Source organism: Lepisosteus platostomus, chromosome 26 (genome assembly GCF_059453375.1).
Source record: "Lepisosteus platostomus isolate fLepPlt1 chromosome 26, fLepPlt1.hap1, whole genome shotgun sequence".
In the NCBI taxonomy this organism is placed as follows: domain Eukaryota; kingdom Metazoa; phylum Chordata; class Actinopteri; order Semionotiformes; family Lepisosteidae; genus Lepisosteus; species Lepisosteus platostomus.
This window is the reverse complement of record NC_142636.1, coordinates 14,880,221-14,904,690: the sequence shown is the minus strand read 5'-3', so window position 1 is coordinate 14,904,690 and position 24,470 is coordinate 14,880,221. Positions and strand designations below refer to the sequence as shown.

The window sequence follows — 24,470 nt, the reverse complement described above, 5'->3', positions numbered from 1 at the left end:
AGCCTCTTTACCGTAAGTCTCCAGTAGAGGCGCCTCGGGATTTCCAGTCACGCACAGCTCGTCCTGGACAGACTTGACTGAGAGCACGCAGACAAAGAGGCAGGGAGAGGCACAGGCAGAGAGCAGGCCCTAACAATACGTGAGCAGGTAAGGGTGTGCTCCATGCTGAAAAGAAAAGAAAAGAGACAGTTCAGGTGTGAAGAAAGCTTTTATTCTTTTCCTTTCAGAGGGGATTAAACCTTTACCTGTTGCTGGGCAGCCGACGCATACCGACCTGAAGCTCTCCAGTACTGATGGGGCAGATCCTGAGGGCCGCACAGCGCAGGTGTGAAAGCCGTGAAGCCGTCCCCCCAGGCCGCAGAGACGTCAGCGTGTTAATGGCCCTCTGTGTGGGGGTCCTGCGTGCCCCCTGGGGCGCCCGCGCTCTGAACAGGCTGGCTCACTGCCTGCTGCGCGTGGCCTTGTGCCCAGGCCCTCTCCGGGGCCCCGGGGCGAGGGTCAGGGCTCTCCACAGTCGCCCGTGACGGACACTCACAGCCCAGGCCAGCCCTCCGGTCAGCTCGCTCCCGGGAGCCGGACTGTGGGGGTCCGGGCTCCCCCAGAGCTCCCGCTCCCCACGTCCCCTCAGCGGACCCCCAGCTCCTGGCTGACACGAGTCCAGCTGTGCGCTCTCCCGGGGTTCCCGGGGAATTCTCGGGAATTCCCGGTGCTGCGCTCCTCCCTCGCTCTGCCGGTCAGCGGGGCGGATCTGGGCTCCCGTCTGTCCCGGGCTCCCCCTTCGCACCCGGGTCTCGTGCCGGGTGCCCCAGCGCCACAGGCTGTCCCAGTCTGCTCCAGTCTCCCCTCCACAGGGATCGGACACCCCAGGGGGGCACGGGACCCCCAGCACCAACACCGGCCCGTTCACACGCTATCACGGTGGAGCTGTCCGTCACGCCCGCGGGGCAGCGAGACTCTCGTCCGGCCAGCAGCACAGACTGCACAGAGGGGCTCGACCGCACAGGGCCTTTTCCCACCTCTCCGTCCTGCTGGACTGCTCCAGCACAGCCACGCCAGGCAGACGCACAGGCATCACCCCCCGGGAATTTACACAGTTACACCCGGGGGCCGGGAGGAGAGTGGGGGGCGAGACACACCCCCAGTGCTTCTCTACAGCCCTGGCTGTGGAGGGCAATTAGGATGATCACTCTAGCCTGAAGTGCTCTGAGAGCTCTGGGGCCAGACAGAGTGGCGCTGTTGTGCTGAAAGAAAGAAGACAGAATCAGCAGTTCAGCCTCTTACACTGTGATGCCCCCTGCTCTCTGCACTGGGCCTGGGGAAGAGGAGCTGTGTGTCTCTGTGATGTGCCGCCCCCTGCTCTCTGCACTGGCCTGGCACTGTCCAGGGCAGCAGTGATAATAACAGATGTCTTACACAGGAAGGGCAAGCCTTGTGAATTTGGGGACGTCTGAAAATGCAGACTAAGAATGTCGCACAGCTGATCTGTGCAGCTTCAAGGGATTGAAGAAAACTCTTGTCCAGTACAGTACAGGGTCGCAGGGCACAAGGCAGGGTACACCCTGGACAGGACACCAGTCCATCACAGGACACACAGACACACCCTGGACAGGACACCAGTCCATCATCAGCAGGTTCCAATCGGCCAGGTCTCAGCAGTTTCACTTCAGCCACTGAAGCAGGGAGCTGGCTCTTCTCAAGACACCACTGGATGAGATCCTCCAGTTAGGATAGTAGGCGGTTCTTTACACAGAGGGTGGTGGGGGTGTGGAACAAGCTGCCCAGTTGTGTCGTCGAAGCCGCCACTCTGGCTTCTCTCAAGACACAGCTGGATGTGATTATGGGATCCAATAGCTACTCATAAACTGCTCCCGCAACCCCCTCAAAACACAGCTGCGCTCATACTCGTCGCTGCACGGTCCGAGGCGAGAGGAGGAGGCGTGGCCAGGAGGACCTCGGCGCCTCCACAACAACAAGTTAGAGACGCGAAGAGTCCCCGACTGCAGGTCGGCTGGACCCGGTACCGACCGCCGGCCCGGCTCAGGCACTTGCTGAAGAGCGCCTACTCCTCCGAGACCGCACAGACCGAGCGGGTTACAAGGGTAACAGGATCTCCGGTCCTGCTGGGGACGGTGGATCGGACCGGACCGGACCGGACGGAGCGCACCACACGGACCCCGTCCGCCCGGGTTCGAAATAGCTGGTGGGGAGGTGTAGGCGAGACCAAAACTGAAATTAAAGAAGCCTTGAGGCTTAATACTGTTGTTTCTACTACCACTATGATTATTATTATTATTATTATTTAACTGCATGACGTAGCGATTTACTCAAAACAGGTAGAACACCATTTGCAAAAAGTGGAAGAAAACTTTATTTCAATACAAATTAACAGACTTCCACGATCCACCTTCCCGTCGCCGGTGATGCAGTGGGACCCGCCTGTGGAAATTTCAGGGGAAACCCTGGAAGAAAATCCCCCCAAAACGAATTACTGACCGACCGCCGGACCCCCCCGCCTCCCCATTGGCCGGGCCTCCGAGACGTCACATCCGGTTCTGCCAGACTGGGGCGATGCGGCCGCTCTCTGATCCGAGTCCCTGGTGTCTCGGTTCGCGTCTCGTCACGTGTGAACCGTCGCCCATAGAGACGTAAGTTACAAAATTAACACGTTTTTCAAACTTCTATTGAACATCAAATAACACAAAAAGGTAAATAAAAGAGTTATTTTTTACATGCATCAGTTGTGTTTTCTGTCTTTAACGGAGTTTAAGTAAAACTGCAATTCCTCCTCAGAAGCATTAAAGGAGGCAGTAACATTTGACCATTTTGTTATGTGAATGTGATATCTACCCATTTCTCCTAACAGATGAATTTCAGTTGGTTTTCCACATTACGTCCTGCAAAAGTACAGCAAAACTAAAAATTCCTGATGTCTTGCTCGTGGGTCTGCAACACGGCAGAGCTGTGTCCTGCAGGTCGCTGTGTATTGAAGTGCCCCAGTGCGGACCCCCACACCCCTCTATGGGGTATTCAGAGACACCTGCTCTCCCCCAGCCGGAAACCTGTGTGTGGGGGAGGAAACTTGCAGACTCCTCCCGGGCAGGGCAGTGTGGAACAGTGGTCAGGGTTCCGGGCTCTGCACCTCTGGGGTGGGAGGTTGCGGGTTCGAGTCCTCCAGGCCGCAGGCTGTGCTGCACAACCTTGTCTCATCCAGCTGTGTCTTGAGAGAAGCCAGAGTATCGGCTTCAACCACCTGGCGGGGCAGCTTGTTCCACACTCCCACCACTCTCTGTGTAAAGAAGCACCTCCCATCCTGAAGCCCATACCCTGGTTTTTGGGCAGAAACAGCTGGGTGAAATCCTGAATCGATGAACTGCAAACTACTAAACAGGCCAGATGGTAAAATAAATACCAGCTCAATTCAGTTCATCTTTCAGATGCACAAGTGCAATGACATGCTAATTTGCGTGTTCAATTTCAAGTTCAAGTTCAAGTTTATTGTCATTATACTCATATACAGGTATATGGTATAACGAAATGCTATTTAGCTAGCTCTCTTTGATCTTTGTTGTTGTTGTTGTTTGACTTTTAGGTCTGGGACAGTTGAAATGTTCCCTAAAACCCTTGTGACTCTGGCCTCTGGGGACAGGAGCTCCCCACTGTGAGTCTCCCAGTGACGTGCGCGCTTTCCATCACGACCACAAGAGGGCAGCGTCGCGGCTCTCATCCCGTGCTCCTCCTCTCTCTCTCGCTGCGATTCTTTCCTCTTCAGTGGGCATCTGGGACAGGCGCTGTGTCAGGCTGCCTGGGGGGCAGAGGGCCGGGAGTCCTTCCCCCCCCGAGCGCAGTTGTGGGCCCGGGGGGGGCTTCTCCAGCAGACACACGCAAACACAGCACCTGGCTGAGACACGTTGTCTCCTCCCGTCTCTCTCTCTCACCTTCTGCCCCTGTGGACGTGCAGAGAATCCCTCCCCCCATGTGGAAAGGGAGTCAGTTCGCTGGGGAACATCTCAGCTCCCACAGGCGGCCGTGGAGAGAGTGGTCACTGTGCTGCAGAAGAGCCGGACAAGCCTGTGTTTCACATCCCGTCCCTTTCAGGAACTGGTGACCCAGTTCAGCGTCACAGCCTGTCCTGGGAAGCACTGGGCACAAGGCAGTGGACGAGTGGACGAGTGGACTGGACACCAGCCCATCTCAGGGCACACACACACTCACACCAGGGCCAGCTTTCCCAGAAGCCAATTAACCTGTACAAAACAAAACATATTATGGATATATATCAATCATGCTGGATTTGTATTGTTTGTATACATTGTTGTAATAAAGTTTATTTTGTTAAAAAAACAAAAAAATCCCAGTTAACACCAGGAGGACAGCTGGTCCAGTGGTTCAGGTCCAGTCCTGTTACACCTGGAGGACAGCTGGTCCAGTGGTTCAGGTCCAGTCCTGTTGCACCGGGAGGACAGCTGGTCCAGTGGTTCAGGTCCAGTCCTGTTACACCTGGAGGACAGCTGGTCCAGTGGTTCAGGTCCAGTCCTGTTACACCAGGGGAACAGCCGGATCAGTGGTTCAGGTCCAGTCCTGTTACACCAGGGGGACAGCCGGTTCAGTGGTTAGGATGCAGAGCATGGACCTGCAGATTCAGCTGTGTCTTCTCACACACAGGCAGGTAGGATCCAGCTATGGCTTTAAGAGCTATTGATCCTGTCTGGCAGCGAGCCTGGGGCAATCGATGAGCTGCGTTTTTCGAGATCAGAAGCCCTTGAGAGCTCATCTCCCTCTCTCTGCGGGGTCTGTTTGACTGTTTATTCCCGCAGGGGCGGGGAGCTCTCCTGTCTCCTGTCCCTAAGGAGAAGGCGTTGGGCCACAGCCCCCAGGCCTGAGCGCCGTCCGCGGGGACCTGCCAGAGGCAGCGGAACCAAGGAGGCCCGGTGCCTCTGAGCAGTCCGGTCCCACTCTGTGCCGAGATGAACCCCCTCAGGTTGGCCGCCACCTGTTGGTGGCACCAGTGAGCACCAAACTGAAAATGCCCTGTGCTAAGCCAAGCCTGCAACTGAGGCCTCAGCCCGTCCAATGAAGATATCAGAAGCCACACCCCCATGGGCAGCAAACAGACTTATGGGAAATGATAACATGAAGGAGCCAGTAAGCAGAGCCCTTAGACTTGACGTTTGTATGTCCCGTAACGCACACACATCTGCTCACTGTGAAAGCACACAATTGTGTCCTACATGTGCAGACAGCAGGGCAGCAGGCTGGTGCAAGGGCCAGCATTGCTGCCTCACAGTGCGGGGTAGGTGCGGACCTGGGTCTGTCTGTGTGGAGTTTGCATGGCATGAGAATCGGCCCTGATAGGAGTGTGTGTTCTTGTCTGTGTGCCCTTGATGGACTGGCGTCCCACCTCGTGCCTGTTGCTTGCTGGGACAGGCTCTGGCTCCCCCACAACCCCGAATTCAGGATCCAGGGATTCTATCCTGAACTGGATCAAGTGGTTAGAAACTGGAGGGAGGGTCTGCCGGACTGGCCTCCGCCCTGTGTGAGCCAGAGCCGTGACCCGCCGCTCTGCCTGAGCTGCGGCGTGCAGACAGCGCCGTGCCCCTCCCCCAGCCCGCTCCTTGACACAGGCGCTGACACGTCCCCTCCCCCGCCAGCCTCAGGGCGCTCCGCCGTCTGACCTGACTTGACCCGGAGTCTGGGACTGCAGGGAACGTGAGACTGGTGTCTGTGAGCCCAAGCTGACACACTCACACACTGACACACTGGCACACACTCATAGACACATTCACACACTGGCACACACTCATAGACACACTGACACACTGGCACACACTCATAGACGCACTGACACACTGGCACACACTCAGACGCACTGACACACTGGCACACACTCATAGACGCACTGACACTCATAGACACACTGGCACACGCTCACACACTGACACTCATAGACACACTAATACAATCACAGTGACAGAAATTCGTACTGACCCACACACTGATTCACTCAGAGACTGACACACAGACTGACACACTCACACTCACAGACTGACACACTCACACACACTGACACACTCACACACACAGACTGACACACTCACACTCACAGACTGACACACTCACACACACAGACTGACACACACTCACAGACTGACACACTCACACTCACAGACTGACACACTCACACTCACAGACTGACACACTCACACACACAGACTGACACACTCACACACACAGCAGTCATTCTGCACCAGCGGCCCCACTGCACACAGATCGGGGGAGGAGAGAGAAACTGCAGCACCAGGTGGACTAAGGGGGAACTTTAGGGAGGACAGACGTGCAAGAACAAGGTGGGGTTACAGAAAGATTTTTCTTGATGAGAGGAGGTGCTTTGTTCCAAACCGGCCCCCTGTGTGGGGTGTCTGCTGCAGTACCCTTCTGTTGAAGAATGGGGACCCCCAAACGGTTTCCACCCCCCCCCCCCTTCTTCTCCACGTCAAGCGCCCCCAGAGCACCCCTCCTCCCACCTCGGTGCCCTCTCTCCCGCCGGCAGCCCGCGAGTGTGTGTGTGTGTGAGAGCAGGAGGGCGCCAGCGCTCGGGGGAGACTGCCTCTCTGAGTTCAAGTGCGCCGCGTTTAAAACCGAGAGAGAGAGAGAGAGGAAACTGGCGTTTTTTTTCTTTTTCTGACACCGAAGACAAAACGTAGCTCCAGGGAGGAGGAGGAGGAGGGAGGGGGGGGTGAGAAAATAAAACACAAAGAAGCAGAAAAGCAGAGACGAAGAGGGAGAGCCGGAGACTCACAGAGGCAGCGGGCGAGGGGAGAGGAGAGGAGGGGGGGCTGAAATATTTGAATGATGCCAACCCTCCCCGGCCACCCCCCCTCCTCTCCTCCCTCTGTTCCTCTCCAGCTGCTGCTGGCTTTCCACCCCATGTCCCTCCTCTCTGCCTACACACACACACACCCAGCCTGAGCAGCCTCTCTCTCTCTCCCCCCTCTCCCTCCCTCTCTCTCTCTCCCTCTCCCTCTCTCTCTCTCTCGCTCTCGGCAGCTTTTGTGGACTGAAACGGAAGGACTCGTAGTGAAAGACCGCTTCTGATCGACGATATATCTTTTTTCTTCCCCTCCGCTGCCCGCGAGTGGCGTTCCGCGCCCCCCTGTCATGAACTTCAGCCCGCAAGAGGACGAAGAAGGAAGGCCTCGCTCTCCTCTCTCTGCCTCGCTCTCCGCTCTCTCCCTCCTTCTCCCTGCATTCTTTCACCAGCCAGGCGCTTCTCCGGTTTTTTCCTCCCTCCTCGGTTCGGATTTTCGGGGGGTCCCCTGCTCTCCTCTCTTCTGAGCGCAACCCCCCCCCACCACCACCACCATCACGCCCCCCAGCCCCCACCCCCTCCTCCCAGGGGGGCCGAGCGGACTCTCCGCACCGCGAGAGAGCGAGAGGGAGAGGGAGAGAGAGGAGGCTGGGGAATGGGAGCAGGAGGAGGAGAGCGAGGGAGCGAGGGAGAGGAGAGGACGGAGGAGCGCTGTGGAAGACGAGACCCAGCCGGACAGGAGGAGAGAGAAGAGAGAAAGAGGGGGCGAGAAGGGATCTTGGGGTCGATCGCCGCGGAGCGCCCCTGAATCGCGGGGAACAGGCGAGGGAGCGCCGAGGAGGAGGAGGAGGAGGAAGAAAGAGGACCGCGCCGCCGACGTGAGCCGGTATTTCCCTCTCGCACTCTCGGTCTTTTCTCTGTCTTGCCCTCTCCGCCCCCCCTCCTCCCCCCCCTCCTGATTCCTGTTCCGCTCTCTGCGCCCCCCCGGCTGGGTCCCTGTCTCGGTCGCGCCTCGCGCCTCGCGCCTCGGACCCGCGCCTCGGCCGCCCACTCTGTCCCGGTCCATCTCGCCGGCCGAGAGAGGGGTCTCCTCTTTATCTGCTGGGAGTCGGGGGTGAGATTCCTGGGGGGCGGCAGGGGTGGGAGTGAGGGGAGCGTGTTGTATTGAACAGAAAAGGGCTCAGTCTCTCCTGGAACAGAGAGGCTGACCGACAGACAGACAGGCAGGCCAGCAGACAGACAGACAGGCCAGCAGGCAGACAGACAGACGGGCCAACAGACAGGCCGACAGACAGGCCGACAGACAGGCAGACAGAAAGGCAGACAGACCAGCAGACAGGCAGAAAGGCCGACAGACAGACAGACAGACAGACAGGCAGACCAGCAGACAGACAGACAGGCCAGCAGGCAGGCAGACAGACAGGCCGACAGACAGGCCGACAGACAGGCAGACAGACAGGCCGACAGACAGGCAGACAGAAAGGCAGACAGACCAGCAGACAGGCAGACAGGCCAGCAGGTAGATAGACAGACAGGCCGACAGACAGACCGCGGCCAGTAGGCAGACAGACAGACAAACAGAAAGGCAGACAGGCCAGCAGGTGGACAGACAGGCCAGCAGGCAGATAGACAGACAGGCTAGCAGGCAGACAGGCAGACAGATCAGCAGGCAGACAGATAGACAGACAGGCAGGCCAGCAGACAGATATACAGAAGGATCAGCAGACAGACATAGAGAGATAGACCAACAGACGGGCCAGTGGTCAGACAGAAAAGACAGACAGACAGTCAGGCAGACAAAGAAACAGGCCAGCAAATAGGCCAAAAGGAAGACAGTTCAGGTGGGGAGCTGCGTCAGCATGCGTAGGCTGCAAAGGAACAAGTAATAGGTTTATTCCACGCTCAAAAAAAGAAGAAAGAGAACACAACGTTTCGGCCGTGGAGCCTTCTTCAGGTGTCTCCACGGCCGAAACGTTGTGTTCTCTTTCTTCTTTTTTTCAGCATGGAATAACCCTATTACTTGTTCCAAAAGGAAGACAGACAGGCAAACAGAAAGATAGACAGGTTGGCAGGCTGACAAATATACAGACAGGTAGGCCGTCAAGCAGAGAAGGACTTAACCACTAGTCTGGACATGACATGGCTTCTGAAACTTTGTTAACCCAGTCCTTCCTCCCTGCTCTGTCCAATCACAGGTCTGTCCACCCTTTGTCCTGACTTCAAAACAGCCTGCTTATAAGAGTCTAGAGCCTGTGACTGGGCTGTGTCAGTGTGCTGGACTCCACAGGGACTAGAAGAGTCTAGAGCCCTGTGACTGGGCTGTGTGTCAGTGTCCTGGACTCCACAGGGACTAGAAGAGTCTAGAGCCTGTGACTGGGCTGTGTCAGTGTGCTGGACTCCACAGGGACTTGAAGAGTCTAGAGCCTGTGACAGGGCTGTGTGTCAGTGTCCTGGACTCCACAGGGACTAGAAGAGTCTAGAGCCTGTGACTGGGCTGTGTCAGTGTGCTGGACTCCACAGGGACTTGAAGAGTCTAGAGCCTGTGACAGGGCTGTGTGTCAGTGTGCTGGACTCCACAGGGACTAGAAGAGTCTAGAGCCTGTGACTGGGCTGTGTGTCAGTGTGCTGGACTCCACAGGGACTAGAGGAGTCTAGAGCCCTGTGACTGGGCTGTGTCAGTGTCCTGGACTCCACAGGGACTAGTAGAGTCTAGAGCCTGTGACTGGGCTGTGTCAGTGTGCTGGACTCCACAGGGACTAGAAGAGTCTAGAGTCCTGTGACTGGGCTGTGTCAGTGTGCTGGACTCCACAGGGACTAGAAGAGTCTAGAGCCTGTGACTGGGCTGTATCAGTGTACTAGACTCCACAGGGACTAGAAGAGTCTAGAGCCCTGTGACTGGGCTGTGTGTCAGTGTCCTGGACTCCACAGGGACTAGAAGAGTCTAGAGCCTGTGACTGGGCTGTGTCAGTGTACTAGACTCCACAGGGACTAGAAGAGTCTAGAGCCTGTGACTGGGCTGTGTCAGTGTGCTGGACTCCACAGGGACTAGAAGAGTCTAGAGTCCTGTGACTGGGCTGTGTCAGTGTGCTGGACTCCACAGGGACTAGAAGAGTCTAGAGCCTGTGACTGGGCTGTATCAGTGTACTAGACTCCACAGGGACTAGAAGAGTCTAGAGCCCTGTGACTGGGCTGTGTGTCAGTGTCCTGGACTCCACAGGGACTAGAAGAGTCTAGAGCCTGTGACTGGGCTGTGTCAGTGTACTAGACTCCACAGGGACTAGAAGAGTCTAGAGCCCTGTGACTGGGCTGTGTGTCAGTGTCCTGGACTCCACAGGGACTAGTAGAGTCTAGAGCCTGTGACTGGGCTGTGTCAGTGTGCTGGACTCCACAGGAACTAGAAGAGTCTAGAGCCTGTGACTGGGCTGTGTCAGTATCCTGGACTCCACAGAAACTAGAAGAGTCTAGAGCCTGTGACTGGGCTGTGTCAGTGTGCTGGACTCCACAGGGACTAGAAGAGTCTAGAGCCTGTGACTGGGCTGTGTGTCAGTGTGCTGGACTCCACAGGGACTAGAAGAGTCTAGAGCCTGTGACTGGGCTGTGTGTCAGTGTGCTGGACTCCACAGGGAATAAAGCCTTGTGATGGACACTGGACTATGTGAACCTAGTACAGTATAGAGTGTTCAGTGCTGCACTGTGTGAAGTGTGGTGGCAGTTTGTGACCCAACAGGAATGGGAAAGTTCCTCAGTTCCCCAGTGCTGTGCTCATATGTCACTAGGCCTCATGTTAGTGTTCCCTCCCTCTGAGTCTCCCTAATATTTGTGACCTCAGGCCTTCTCCTCCTGGAGGGTGTGGGTGAGCTGTTATTGCTGTTAGGACATGTGATTGTGTTTCTCACTGTTGCCCCACATCAGCATAGAAGAGTCAGCTGACTGACAGGGATTTACACACTGAATGACAAACTGACTCACTCACTGATTGATACATTGATACTCATTGATACATTGACTGATTGACATACTGGCCTCACAGTGCCTGACTGACTGACTGACACAGTGACTGATTTACTAATATAGTGATGGACACACTGACTGACAGAGTGATGGACTGATTGACACACTGATTTGGCATCAGTGTGGAGTTGTGCTCAGATTCTAGACTGGTAATCAGAAGGTTGTGGGTTGAAATCCTGAGTGGGGTACAGGTGTTTTACCCTAAAGAAACGTACTTGACTCAGGCTTATGAATAGCCCAACTGTATAAACTGCCAGTGATGTGGATGATGTCAGTTATGGGGATGACATCAGGAATGATGTCAGTGATGGGAATGATGTTGATTTTGCAGGGATGATGTTAGTGATGGTGATGATGTCAGTGATGAGGATAAGGTTGATGGGGATGCTATCAATGATGGAGATGATGTCAGTGATGGGGATGATGTCATAATGCAGAAGATGTCAGTGATGGTGTTGATGTCAGTAATAGGGGTGATGTCAGTGCTGGGGATGATGTCAGTGAGGGGTACGGTGTCAGTGATGGGGATGATGTCAGTGAGGGGTGCGGTGTCAGTGATGGGGATGATGTCAGTGAGGGGTACAGTGTCAGTGATTAGGATGATGTCAGTGATGGGGCTGATGTTGGTGATGGTGATGTCATTGAGGGGTACGGTGTCAGTGATGGGGATGACATCAGAGATGGGAACAGTGTTGATGTACAGAGATGATGTGAGTCATTTCATCAATAAGACATGGTCCCTGTAGCTGTAGATGTCTATCGAGGCATCTGTGCTCTGGGGACATTTGGAGACCTGTCAATTCACATTACCTGGCACTCTGAGTGAGGGAGAAGAGAGAGAGAGCAAGAGACACAGACACACAGTTTATAAAACTGTGTTCGTATCTTACAGGTCCCTGGGCTCTGTGTTGACCCAGTAACTAAGCTGTGAGATGACATCATTGTCATCTCCTCTCCTCTGTATTCACCACTATAATGAGCTCTGTCAGCATTTAAGCACAAACCTTTCATGAACGTTTCACGAACTAAGTAAAAACACACAAATTAAAAAAACAAATAGTCTTTCGAATGCAGGACACTCAACTTTTCACTTTTTTCCCCTTTCTTGTCATTGGCCTGAGAATTTTTACATTAAAATCTCAATTACTTTCCTACAAACAACTGATGTAACTGAGACATATCTGGGGTGGCGTGTCATTCCTCTTCTGAGAACCTCAGTAGGAATATTACACTCTGTCTGATTTTTCTCCAAACAGAGCTGGCATCGATGCTCAATTGCTGTTATACCAGAACTGCTAAAAACATCGATTGTTTTAAGATTGTTGGCGCTTGTTCTGTTTCTGCAAGAGTTTTGGTTCATAGCAGACATGGCACAGTCTGGTGGCTGTCCCATCCCAGGGGGACGGTCAGTGTGTCTGCAGGGCTGTCCAGTCCTGGTCCTGGAGGGTCAGTTAGTGTGTCTGCAGGGCTGTCCAGTCCTGGTCCTGGAGGGACAGTCAGTGTGTCTGCAGGGCTGTCCAGTCCTGGTCCTGGAGGGACAGTCAGTGTGTCTGCAGGGCTGTCCAGTCCTGGTCCTGGAGGGTCAGTCAGTGTGTCTGCAGGGCTGTCCAGTCCTGGTCCTGGAGGGACAGTCAGTGTGTCTGCAGGGCTGTCCAGTCCTGGTCCTGGAGGGACAGTCAGTGTGTCTGCAGGGCTGTCCAGTCCTGGTCCTGGAGAGACTGGTCAGTGTGTCTGCAGGGCTGTCCAGTCCTGGTCCTGGAGGGACAGTCAGTGTGTCTGCAGGGCTGTCCAGTCCTGGTCCTGGAGGGCCGGTCAGTGTGTCTGCAGGGCTGTCATCTCCTGGTCATGGAGAGACTGGTCAGTGTGTCTGCAGGTTGTCTGGGTCTCTATAAATTAAGGCACCAGTACTTGGGGAGCTGGTGTTAAATTGATCCAATTAAGCCAATAATGGGCTGATTTGGAATCCTGGTAAATTGGTCCAATTAGCCAATTATGGGATATTATAAGGCATTAGAATAACTGAGATGAAATGAAAGCCTGCAGACACCCTGAGCAGTCCTCCATGTCCCCGTATAGACAGCCTGTTTATAGTCTCAAACTGTCTTTTGCCAGGAAAACAATTTTATTTAACAGGAATTTGACTTGTACACTTGCACTTGCACAAAATCTTAAACATCCGAAAGAAGCTAGCACGCTTAATTAACAGGTTAATTAGGACTAATTACAGCTTTTTAAGCAGGCAGCTTGTTAAGAGAGAAGAAGAGCTACTGGGTGGGAGTGGGTGGGGAGGGGCAGTCTGGCAGCAGTGTGCCGAAGGTCACAGGTCACAGGCAACCAGCTGCAGCCTGTCTGCCTTGTCAGACGGGGCGAAAGGTCGTGAGTTGAAGGGCAGAGGTCAAGGCTGGGAGACGCACTCCCTCATCTCCCCTCCCCCCAGCCCTTGCTCCCTTCCTGCCCTGCCACGCTCTCTCTCTCGCCCTCTCCCTCTGCCTCCCTGTCTTCCCCTCTGCTTTCTCCTTCAGTTCGTCTTCTCACTCCTCACGACTGTCTTTCTCCCCTCCTCTACAGCTCTGTTTCTCTCCCTCCCCCTCTCTGTCCCTCTCTCTCCTGGCTCAGTATTGATCTGAATGCATTTGCTTCCCATTGATCAGCTAAACAGGCAGCCAACCCCCCACTGCCGCAGTGGAGCAAAACACACACACACCATGATACAACAGTCTGTTACACTAGGAGCTCCAGTCCCAGTCCAGTAGACCAGTCTGTTACACTAGGAGCTCCAGTCCCAGTCCAGTAGACCAGTCTGTTACACTAGGAGCTACAGTCCCAGTCCAGTAGACCAGTCTGTTACACTAGGAGCTCCAGTCCCAGTCCAGTAGACCAGTCTGTTACACTAGGAGATACAGTCCCAGTCCAGTAGACCAGTCTGTTACACTAGGAGCTACAGTCCCAGTCCAGTAGAACAGTCCAGTTACACTAGGAGCTAGAGTCCCAGTCCAGTAGAGCAGTCTGTTACACTAGGAGCTCCAGTCCCAGTGCAGTAGAGCAGTCCTGTTATACTAGGAGCTACAGTCCCAGTCCAGTAGACCAGTCTGTTACACTAGGAGATACAGTCCCAGTGCAGTAGACCAGTCTGTTACACTAGGAGCTCCAGTCCCTTAAAATAACTTTCCTGTTACTGTAGAGATCTGGTAAATTGAATATCGACATGAACATTTATCTTCCACCCCACATGATCTGAATTCTGCACTTTTCCAGTCTTGATAACGCTGGCAGTTAGAGGGTTAAGCCGTTGAGGTTTGATTGACAAGGTTCTAAGCCACACCCTTCCCACCCCCTCCCTCCTGTCTTCCATGGTTGCCATGACATCAGACTGTTTAGTCTGACCTCTGACCTCGTGAGGGGCACTGTGGTCAATCAAGCGTTTCAATTGAGGGGTAATGTGGGGGACTGGGGAGGGGGGGTCTTCCTCTAACAGTGTCTAATGAAACACAAGACGGGCGCGTGCAGACTCTCTCCCCCAAAACGACAGAAACACAGGCTGGTCTGGTCTTCCACAAGACCCCCGGCCCTTGATCGTCTTCCTGGAGCTCTTGCATTTCTGGGCGGACGGACGCTGTCGATGGCGGCGCGTTCTTGCAGCGTCGGTAACACCCGTTTCCGCGGAGGCACGAGGGTGAGCCGGTACCTGCGATCCAGCACGGGAGCGTCCCGAATAAAATAAAGGCTGGGAAAGGCTGGGAAGCTCGGGATTCTGCGGGAGCCCCATGATGGAAATGGGGGTGCGGTCTGTGAGCGAGAGGTGGCCGCGGGCACGCCTCTCCGGGCGAAGAAGCGGCAGGAATCCCTCGGACCTGGGAAGTTCCCGGGGATTTCCCTGTGCTGTCCAGGCAGCTCCCTCTCCCTTGGGGTGCACAGGAGTGTCTCCCCTTTTCTCAGTCTTGCGAGTTCCAGCTCTCGAGTTCCCACCTGGGGTCTCCCGGACGTGTGGCCCCCTAGGGACCGCTGAGGGCTGGAGACCCTTGAACCCCTCTCCCTCGCGCTCTCCCGGTACCCCTTGACCTGTCAGCGTTAGGGGCGGCCCAGGAATTATTTTGGTGGTGCCCAGATGTGCCCCGGACATGCGGTGAGCCCCACTCCAGATAGGCACTCACACACACTTCCACAGGATCGCTCCCAGATACCCTTCCAGGAAAACCCTGCTTCTATTTTTGTCCTGTTGCTGTGCGGCTGCACTGCACACCAGCCTGTGCGCTGGGCTCTGTCCCTCAGCAAACCTGCCCTTCCTGCTCTTCCTCTGTGCTTCTCCACCGGGAAAGAATAGATCTCCGTCTCTCTCCTCTCTGTGTGTCTTTGTCTCTCTCCTCTCAGTGAGTCTCTCTCCTCTCTGTGTGCCTCTGTCTCTCTCCTCTCAGTGAGTCTCTCTCCTCTCTGTGTGCCTCTGTCTCCTCTCTGAGACTCTCTCTCCTCTGTGTCCTCTCTGAGACTCTCTCTCTCCTCTCTCCTCTCTGTCCTCTCTGAGACTCTCTGTCCCCTCTCTGTCTGTCCCCCACAGTCACTCCCTGTGTCTCTCTCTCAGCCCTGTGCAGTGCCCGCTGTGACGACTGGCCGTGAAGTGAGGACACAGGGACAGGAGGTGCACAGCCTGGTAAGAACTAGGGGAATCCATGTCTTCTGCACCAGGACCTTGGCTCTGCGGGGCTGTTGGTGTCCTCGGCTGGGAACTGGGGGTTTTTAGTGTGTTTGGTCGTGACCTCTGACCCTGCAGGAGAAGGGTGTTTTGAGGTGGTGCTGGAGGAAACTGCAGGAGGTTACTGGGGTGATCCTCTCTTCCCACAGCCGCACCTGGGGGCTTGACTGAAACATCTCGAGGCAGAGAGGGGAACTCTGGACTCATCTCATAATTGCAATGTGTGTAGATGAATTGAGAACTGGGTAATGGGCAGGAAGCGCAGAATGAGAATGAGGAATCTGTTCAAATTGGGGTGATGTAATAAAGGACAACAGGGATCGCTCTTCTTCATCAAACATATCAAAGATCCAGATCCACAAAACAAACTAATCAATACTAAACTAGGTGTTTCAGCGATTACTGTGTCTCTCCTCCAGTGGATGGATACTCTGCTGTGGTCCTGCAGTGCTGTCAGTGAGAGCTGTGTCTCTCCTCCAGTGGATGGAGACTCTGCTGTGGTCCTGCAGTGCTGTCAGTGAGAGCTGTGTCTCTCCTCCAGTGGATGGAGACTCTGCTGTGGTCCTGCAGTGCTGTCAGTGAGAGCTGTGTCTCTCCTCCAGTGGATGGAGACTCTGCTGTGGTCCTGCAGTGCTGTCAGTGAGAGCTGTGTCTCTCCTCCAGTGGATGGAGACTCTGCTGTGAGCTCTGTGGGGCTCTGAATGTAAAGCCTCTTGGTCGCTCTGACCACAGAAGGGATTCCATGTGTATTCGCCCTCACAGTTCTGTCCAAAGAGCCATTACATTGAGTTGAATGGTTTTCACTCCCAAACAGAGAGGTAATTCATCTACAAAAATGAGCCATTCAGTATTAAAGTATCTTCACACAACATCTTTTAACCAGCAGGCAAATCTCAGATCGGCTCTCACAGGCGTCTTGAAGAGCTCCAGGAGTCTCGTGCGGAGCCCCTCCCCCACTCCCCACCCCCAGCGCATGCTGGGGACCCAGTGAGATCCGGATTGGCACAGCACCCAGCAGTGACTGATAGCCCGTGCCCTAGCAACCGGTGGGCATGTTGCCAAGCCAGGAGGTTGCCAAGGAATTAGTTCCCATAACGACAGGATTCAGTGCTTTCTCTCTCGGGCTGCTGGTCTTCCTGCGGTGAGAGCGAGAGACTGAGGGGAACACAAGGGGTTAAGCTCAAGGACGGAAGGCGGAGGTGAGACCTGAACCTGCGGTCAAGCGCGGGCGTCCCAGGGTCCGGAGGAAGGAGGTTCTTTTGGGGCCAGAGAGATGGGTAGGGCCGTGATCCACAGCGACTGCTGCTTGCTCTTGAGAACCCGTCCAGCTGTTTCTGGACTGAGCTCCTGTCCAGCTCGAGGGCCAGGTGAACAGGGAGATGGACGGACAGGTCTCAGGCGTGAGGTGAAGGAGGTCAGTGAAAGGAACGGCTGGCGTTGTGGCCCGGCTAGGGGCAGGCCGCTGGCTCGACCCCACACAGTAGGCAGTACCGGTACTGGCCCGGATGGCGCAGCGCTGGGGTGGGGTCTCGGAGAGAGCCGCGTGCGTCGCCTCGGGGCGTCAGGGGCAGAGGAGCGGGTCTGGCGGGCAGGGGTGGCGCGCGTGCCGGTCCGCGTTCCCCTCCTGCAGTCGGGGACAGCCGTGCGGTAGAAGATCGGCGAATGTTTCCGATTGATATGCACAGAAGAAGGGCGCGCCCTGTCCCCGGTCCCCGAGTCCGGACCGGGAGCCGGGAGCCGGGAGCCGGGAGCCGGGAGCCGGGAGCAGTGCCGCTCTGGGCTGGCGCAGGCTGGGAGTTGGCGCGGCCGCGATGGCGGGCACGCAGACAGACGGGGGGGGGGGGCAGCGGGCTGGCGCTGGCACAGACGATGGTGTCGCATTTGTGCGTGATGTGAGTGCAGAAAAGAGCAAAGGAGAGAGAGGGAGAGGGGAGCGATCCAGGGGAAAGGAGATCAAGCAGGAATAGGAGGCAGAGAGGGAGGAGAGAGAGGAGGAACAGGAGAGAGAGAGGAGACAGGAGGAATGGAGAGAGAGAGGGCGAGGCAGGAGAGAAAGAGGAGGAATGGGAGAGAGAGAAGGGGAGGAGAGAGGAGGACTAGAAGAGAGAGAGGAGAAAGGAGGAATAGGAGAGACAGAGGGAGGTCAGAAAGAGCGAAGAGGGAAGACAGTGTGGAGAGAGAGCAGCAGGAAGTGAGAGAGGGAGGGGAGGGCGGAGAGGAGGAGAGGGGGCAGGGATCAGGCATCCACCCAAAATTCAAAAAAAGCAGACGGGTCTGGCAACGTGCGCAGAACACAAGGCGGGCATCGCCATGGTAACGCGCCAGCCTCAGCCCTCTGGCGCTCCCCTGTGTGTGCGTGCGCACGTGTGCTCGTGTGCAGAATTCCAGCCGGCCCCTGTAAAATCGGTGCCACCTGCGCGGCCCGGCTCTCGCGTCTTCCAGCCGGTCCCCGGCAGGCGGTAACAATGCGTTATTGCGTAAATCCAGAACTTTATCTCCTTTACCGATCACAGCTGTGTTTATTCTAAAAAACCTTCAGACTTTTCCTCACAAGAACCACGGCTGGGGTATGAATCTAAAGCACAGCCCAGCGAGATCGGGATACAAGCACGGTACAGTGCAGTAAAGCCCAGTAAAATAATAATACTTACACTTATATAGCGCTTTTCTGGACACTGCACTCGCTTTACAGGTAATGGGGATCCCCTCCACCAGCTCCAGTGTGCAGCCCCACCTGGATGATGCACCAGTACTCTCCCCACACACCAGCTCTCAGTGGGGAGGAGAGCAGAGTGATGAAGCCAGTTCAGAGAGGGGGGTTATTAGGAGGCCATGATTGGTAAAGGCCAGGTGGAAATTTCACCAGGACACCAGGGTTACACCCCTACTCTTTTCAAGAGATGCCCTGGGATTTTTAATGTCCAGCACCTTTTTACAGTCTAGTGTCCCTGTCACTATACTGGGGCATTAGGACCCACACAGACCGCAGGGTGAGCACCCCCTACTGGCCCCACTAAAACCTTTTCCAGCAGCAACCTTAGTTTTTCCCAAGAGGTCTCCCATCCAGGTACTGACCAGGCTCACACCTACTGAGGTTCAGTGGGCTGCCAGCAGTGAGCTGCAGGGTGATATGGCTGGTGGCCAAGATCAGGGTAAAAGCACAGAGCAGTAAATCACAGTGAGATCAGGGTAAAAGCATAGTACAGTGCAGTAAAGCTCAATGAGATCAGGGTAAAAGCGCAGTACAGTGCAGTAATGCCCAGTGAGACCAGGGTAAAAGCACAGTACAGTGCAGTAAATCACTGCGATCAGAGTAAAAACACAGTACAGTGCAGTAAATTACAGTCAGATCAGGGTAAAAGCACAGTACAGTGCAGTATATTACAGTCAGATCAGAGTAAAAGCACAGTACAGTGCAGTAAATTACAGTCAGATCAGGGTAGAAGCACAGTACAGTGCAGTATATTACAGTCAGATCAGAGTAAAAGCACAGTACAGTGCAGTGCAGCCCAGTGAGCTCAGGTTTAGGCACAAAGAGACTGGTCCAGTAATCCAGGACTCTGTGAGCTGCGGGCGAAACCATGACAGAGCCACATTGGCTCACTGTTCAGGCAAGGTGACCCGCAGGGTTAACTGGTATAATCTTTGCAGAATTACCCCAGGAAAATACCAAGATAAAAATATTGATGAACGCTCTTTTAAAAGTCTCTTTATAGATTAGAATTAATAAACGTAGGAGCCTGGTCTGTGTCCCGGCACACAGAGCTAAAGAAATGCACTCCTGGAAGGTCCTTCACAGCTCCTGGCTCTCCTCCAGAGATAAGCTTCTTCTCTAAATTAAGTCGTTTTGCTTAATTGATCTCCTCAATCCTTTTAGTCCTGGACAGAGATCACTTAAGGGCACTTAAGACTCTACCAGCGTAACAGACCCCTGAAGTCCTGTCTGGGTACTGGACAGAGTCCGACAGAGTGGCAGCGACTCGGAGCAGGCAGGACAGGAAACAGGAGGCCTTTCTGTACGCAGAGAGTGGTGGATGAAGGGAACAGCTTGTTTAGCAGGAACGGCTTAGTCCTTCCTCGCGGTCAGTCACTCTGAGCCTCTGCGTCCCCAGTGGAACGTGTGTCCAAACCTCAGCCCTTTCACCGCTGGCAGCGCGACGTGACGGGCTCCTTTCTCAAGGGAGACGGGGTGTGACTTGGGCAGGAAATGGCCAAGAAGATGGACACAAACACACACTCACAGACTGATAAACACACACTCACAGACTGATGCACACAGACACACACTCACAGACTGACACACACACACACTCACAGACTGATGCACACAGACACACACTCACAGACTGATACACACACTGACAGATACATGCACAGACTGATACACACATTGACAGACACACACAGACTGACAGATGTACACAGACACACTGACTTATAGACACACACGCAGACACACGGACGTGAGAATGGTTCAGAGAACTAAAAAGCACAGTAAAAGAGGTTACTGGGTGGCGCTGGGGCCCCGGGTTCAATTCCAGACCTGAGGTGCTGTCTGTGTGGAGTTTGCGTGTTCTCCCCATGGTTCTATGGGTTTCAGTCCAAATAATACCCACTGGTAGGCAACTTGTCTTCTGGGAAAATTAGTCCTGCTGTGAGTGTGTGTGTGTGTGAGTGTGCCCTGTGATGGACTGGCGTACTGTCCAGGGTGTACCCTGCCGTGTGCCCGTTGCTTGCTGGGATAGACTCTGGCTCCGCTGCTGCCCTGAATTGGAAGAAGAGGTTAGAAAACGAGGCTGAAGGGAAGGAAGGTCACTAACGACAAGAGGGCTGCCAGCCCGTCTGGCCTGACAGGTCGTGAGTAGCGAACTGGTCCCAGAATCTCCTCCAGCCTGCTGTTTCCTGAAAGAACCCAGGGTATCGGCTTCAACTGCATGGCTAGGCAGCTCGTTCCACGCTCCCACCACCCTCTGTGCAAACAAACGCCTCCTGTCCTGGCTTTGCCCGCTGGCGTGAGCTCCACCGTTTGTTCCGAAGACGGCCGTGTCGGTGTCTTGGGGGATTTGCGAACGCTTGTAGCTGGGCCCCTGACCCCTGGAGGGTCAGCGCGCAGAGCGACAGGGGCCCGGACAGGCCAGCTGACAGCTGGAGACGGAGAAAGAGGAGGTTTCCGCCTGCGGCCTGGGCTGGGGGAGCTGGAGTTCAGGCGCAGAGCAAGGGCTCCTGGCCTTTATTCTGCTCTTGAATCGAACACTGTGGCCCGTTTTCATTTAAAGCTGTTCCCTTTGCGTAAAAGATTCATTTGAAGTGCTTGCTCCCAGCTCTTGAACGTGAAATACACTTGTGATTGGAAAGAAAAATGGCAAATATTCCGATGAAGCAACTTCTTAGATCACATAAGGCTTCAGTTACCTGATGAGGGTGGGGGGGAATGAGAGCCAGCAGGTGTGTGAGTCACCACAGGCACCCAGAGGCCAGCAGCTCTGGTCATGTGGAGAATACTGCAGTTACAGCAGTTACCACAAGAGGGCGGCATAGCTCCGTAAATTGAAAAGACTAGTCATGACTTTGAAGAGAAGCCAGTAATTAATAATTACTGTGAATCACATTTAAATAGCTCCTTTCACCTTCCCCAAATGATCCGAAAGCAGACGACATATAGGAGGGGACCCACTTAAGTGGAGCCCTACATGGGAGACACACAGCACCATTCTGCACCAGGAGGAGAGAGCAACTGCTGCCGTTGGTGGATTGAGGGAGTTAGGGATCATAGGATCGTAGTGCTCAGAGTGGAGTTTAGCCAGAACACTGCAGTTCACACCCCTGGTCTTGTGAATGTTCACCTGGGACCTTTAAACACCAAAAAGTCTCAACCTCAGTTTTACACCTCATCTGATGGACCTGCACCTCCTGTGTCCTGTGACCAGTGTCCCTGGTCACCATACTGAGACATTGGTTTGGGACTTGGTGCTCCCACACCAGTGACAGCAGAAACCTGTTTTTTTCCTTAGAGGTCTCTCGTCCCCGTACAGACCAGGCTAGAAGGCAGGAGCACTGCAGTCAGTACCTGCTTACACCGATCGGACAGTTCAGGTCAGGTCCTGGAGATGCCGAGTCCAGTGGGTCAGACAGGCCACAGGGGAATGTGTAAAGACTGGCAACACCAGTGGGTTTGGGGCAGTCTTGCAAGTTAATTGGTTCAGTTACGTTATGAATGGCCAGCTGTGATCCTGGGAGCGAGAGAGTGCTGGGATTTTCTATCTGTTTAGTGGAGCACATCACCTGCTTGAGAGATCGAAACGCAGTTGTTCCAGGTGTTTGTACCTCGGCGACACGAGGGGTGACCCCTAACCCCTGTGAGATCATGGCTGTCCCGGACCAGAGCTGGTCCCTCTCGCGCCCACAGGTGGACTGATAAAGATCCCTTCGCCTGCTTTGCAAGAAGTAAACTAAAGTCTTCATCACCTGGTTTCAGCACAGAGGTGTTTTCCTGATTTTAATGGTTGAGTGGTTCCGGAACATTTCAGCAGCCTGACCCAGAAATAAATCCTGGGCTTTATAGGCTTCCCCATGCGGCCCCATCTCTAGGGTCCGGAGCACAGGAACTGTCACCCCACAAGGCCCTGTCTCTAGGGTCCGGAGCACAGGTAGCTGTGAGGTGCAGGGATGTGCCTCAGGTTCACTGCAGAGCAGGACATCGGGACTCGGGTTCCAGAGGGCCTGGTATCCCCTGCGTTCGGATTTAGCCAGAGCAATTAATTAATTAACTTCATCAGCGCAACACTTGTGGCTGTGAGGTGTGTTATCTTCACCAAGGCAGTTGAGTGATCAGTTGTAAAAGCAGCATCCTGTGTATGTCCTTCCAAGAAGAAGGTGCAGCAGCCGTGCTGGAGCTTTCCGGACTTTCTCGAGGCCCGACAGAGCGTCTCCGGGACCGCGGCTTCGTTGGCGGACGTCCCTCCCCGGAAGGCGCGGCGTGGGGGGCGCCCGCGGGCGCGCGTGCCCCCGGCAGTGTGCGCTGCGCGCTGAGGTAGTTGGTTGTATGGTTTCGAATAATAACCCCCCCGGAGATAACTGTACAACCTTCTAGCTTTCCGCGCGGCGTCACCGTGGCGACGGAGGGCCGGCACGCGCGCCCCGCCGACAGCGGAGGAAGAGGAGGAGGAGGAGAGGAAGGCTCCTGTACCCACCCTGACCTGAATCTCCCCAGCTGTGGATCAGCAAGAGGAATAGGCCATGGTTCAGGTCCCTGTCCGTGCTCTGCGGTGACAGACGCTTGGGGCTCCTGCCAGCAGTGTTGAGGCTGGGGCTTCTCTGGGCTGCTGACCTTCTTAGCTTGTCATCATGGATTCCGAAAGATGACCTTTAGAGAACAGCACCAAGGGTCAGTGAGCCTTGTGTTGCGTGTTGGGCTGTGGGCGGTGTTGAGTGTGATGTTCAGCTGTGGGCGGTGTTGAGTGTGGTACTGGACTGAGGGTAGTCTTGAGTGCTGGGCTGTGGGCAGAGTTGAGTGTTGAGCTGCGGGAGGCGTTGAGTGTGGTGCTGGGATGTGGGCAATGTTGAGTGTGGTTTTGAGCTGAGGGCAGTGTTGAGTGCTGGGCTGTGGGAGGTGCTGGGCTGTGGGCAATGTTGAGTGTGGTGTTGGGCTGTGGGCAGTGTTGAGTGTGGCGCTGGCTGTGGACAGTGTTGATTGTGGTGCTGGCTGTGGGCAGTGTGGAGTGTGGTGGTGGGCTGTGGGCAGTGTTGAGTGTTGGGCTGTGGGTAGTGTTGAGTGTGGTACTGGCTATGGGCAGTGTTGAGTGTTGGGCTGTGGGTAGTATTGAGTGTGGTGCTGGACTGTGGGCAGTGTTGAGTGTGGTTTTAAGCTGTGGGTAGTGTTGAGTGCTGGGCTGTGGGAGGTGTTGAGTGTGGTGTTGGGCTGTGGGCAGTGTTGAGTGTGGTGCTGGGCTGTGGGCAGTGTTGAGTGTTGGGCTGTGGGAGGTGTTGAGTGTGGTGCTGGCTGTGGGCAGTGTTGAGTGCTGGGCTGTGGGCGGTGTTGAGTGTGGTGCTTGCTGTGGGCAGTGTTGAGTGTGGTGCTGGGCTGTGGGCAGTGTTGAGTGTTGGGCTGTGGGAGGTGTTGAGTGTGGCGCTGGCTGTGGGCAGTGTTGAGTGTGGTGCTGGGCTGTGGGTAGTGTTGAATGTGGTGCTGGGCTGTGGGCAGTGTTGAGTGTTGGGCTGTGGGTAGTGTTGAGTGCGGTGCTGGGCTGTGGGCAGTGTTGAGTGCGGTGCTGGGCTGTGGGTAGTGTTGAGTGCTGGGCTGTGGGAGGTGTTGAGTGTGGCGCTGGCTGTGGGCAGTGTTGAGTGTGGTGCTGGGCTGTGGGTAGTGTTGAATGTGGTGCTGGCTGTGGGTAGTGTTGAGTGTTGGGCTGTGGGCAGTGTTGAGTGCGGTGCTGGGCTGTGGGCAGTGTTGAGTGTTGGGCTGTGGGCAGTGTTGAGTGCGGTGCTGGGCTGTGGGCAGTGTTGAGTGTGGTGCTGGCTGTGGTCAGTGTTGAGTGTTGGGCTGTGGGTAGTGTTGAGTGCGGTGCTGGGCTGTGGGCAGTGTTGAGTGTGGTGCTGGCTGTGGGCAGTGTTGAGTGTGGTGCTGGCTGTGGGCAGTGTTGAATGTAGTGCTGGCTGTGGGCAGTGTTGAGTGTTGGGCTGTGGGTAGTGTTGAATGTAGTGCTGGCTGTGGGCAGTGTTGAGTGTTGGACTGTGGACAGTGATGAGTGTTGGGCTGTGGGCGGTGTTGAGTGTTGGGCTGTGGGTAGTGTTGAATGTGGTGCTGGCTGTGGGCAGTGTTGAGTGTTGGGCTTTGGGCAGTGTTGAGTGTGGTGCTGGCTGTGGGCAGTGTTGAGTTAACAGTGTGGAGTTAACGCGGTCTGAGAGGAACATGATTTCTCACAGTCGAGCCCGCAGACGGGCTGGCAGAGCTCACGCCGCGGGCGCCTG

At 55.1% G+C, this 24,470-nt stretch overlaps 2 long non-coding RNA genes across 5 annotated transcripts; both read left to right on the top strand.

Annotated features, from left to right (window-relative positions):
• Positions 1-21: 21 nt before the first annotated feature.
• On the top strand, positions 22-4,349 carry LOC148640357 (uncharacterized). Of its 3 annotated transcripts, XR_015930668.1 has the most exons (3): positions 22-147; positions 228-2,645; positions 3,590-4,349. It is a non-coding gene; the product is annotated as an uncharacterized LOC148640357 (long non-coding RNA). The 3 variants fall into 3 exon arrangements; XR_015930667.1 differs by having other exon boundaries at positions 64-2,645; XR_015930669.1 differs by having other exon boundaries at positions 64-2,645; positions 2,864-4,349.
• A 2,408-nt stretch (positions 4,350-6,757) lies between these two features.
• On the top strand, positions 6,758-22,519 carry LOC148640356 (uncharacterized). 2 transcript variants are annotated; one of them, XR_015930671.1, is made up of 3 exons: positions 6,758-7,691; positions 15,393-15,461; positions 22,374-22,519. It is a non-coding gene; the product is annotated as an uncharacterized LOC148640356 (long non-coding RNA). The 2 variants fall into 2 exon arrangements; XR_015930672.1 differs by having other exon boundaries at positions 22,371-22,519.
• The last annotated feature ends 1,951 nt before the right edge of the window (positions 22,520-24,470 follow it).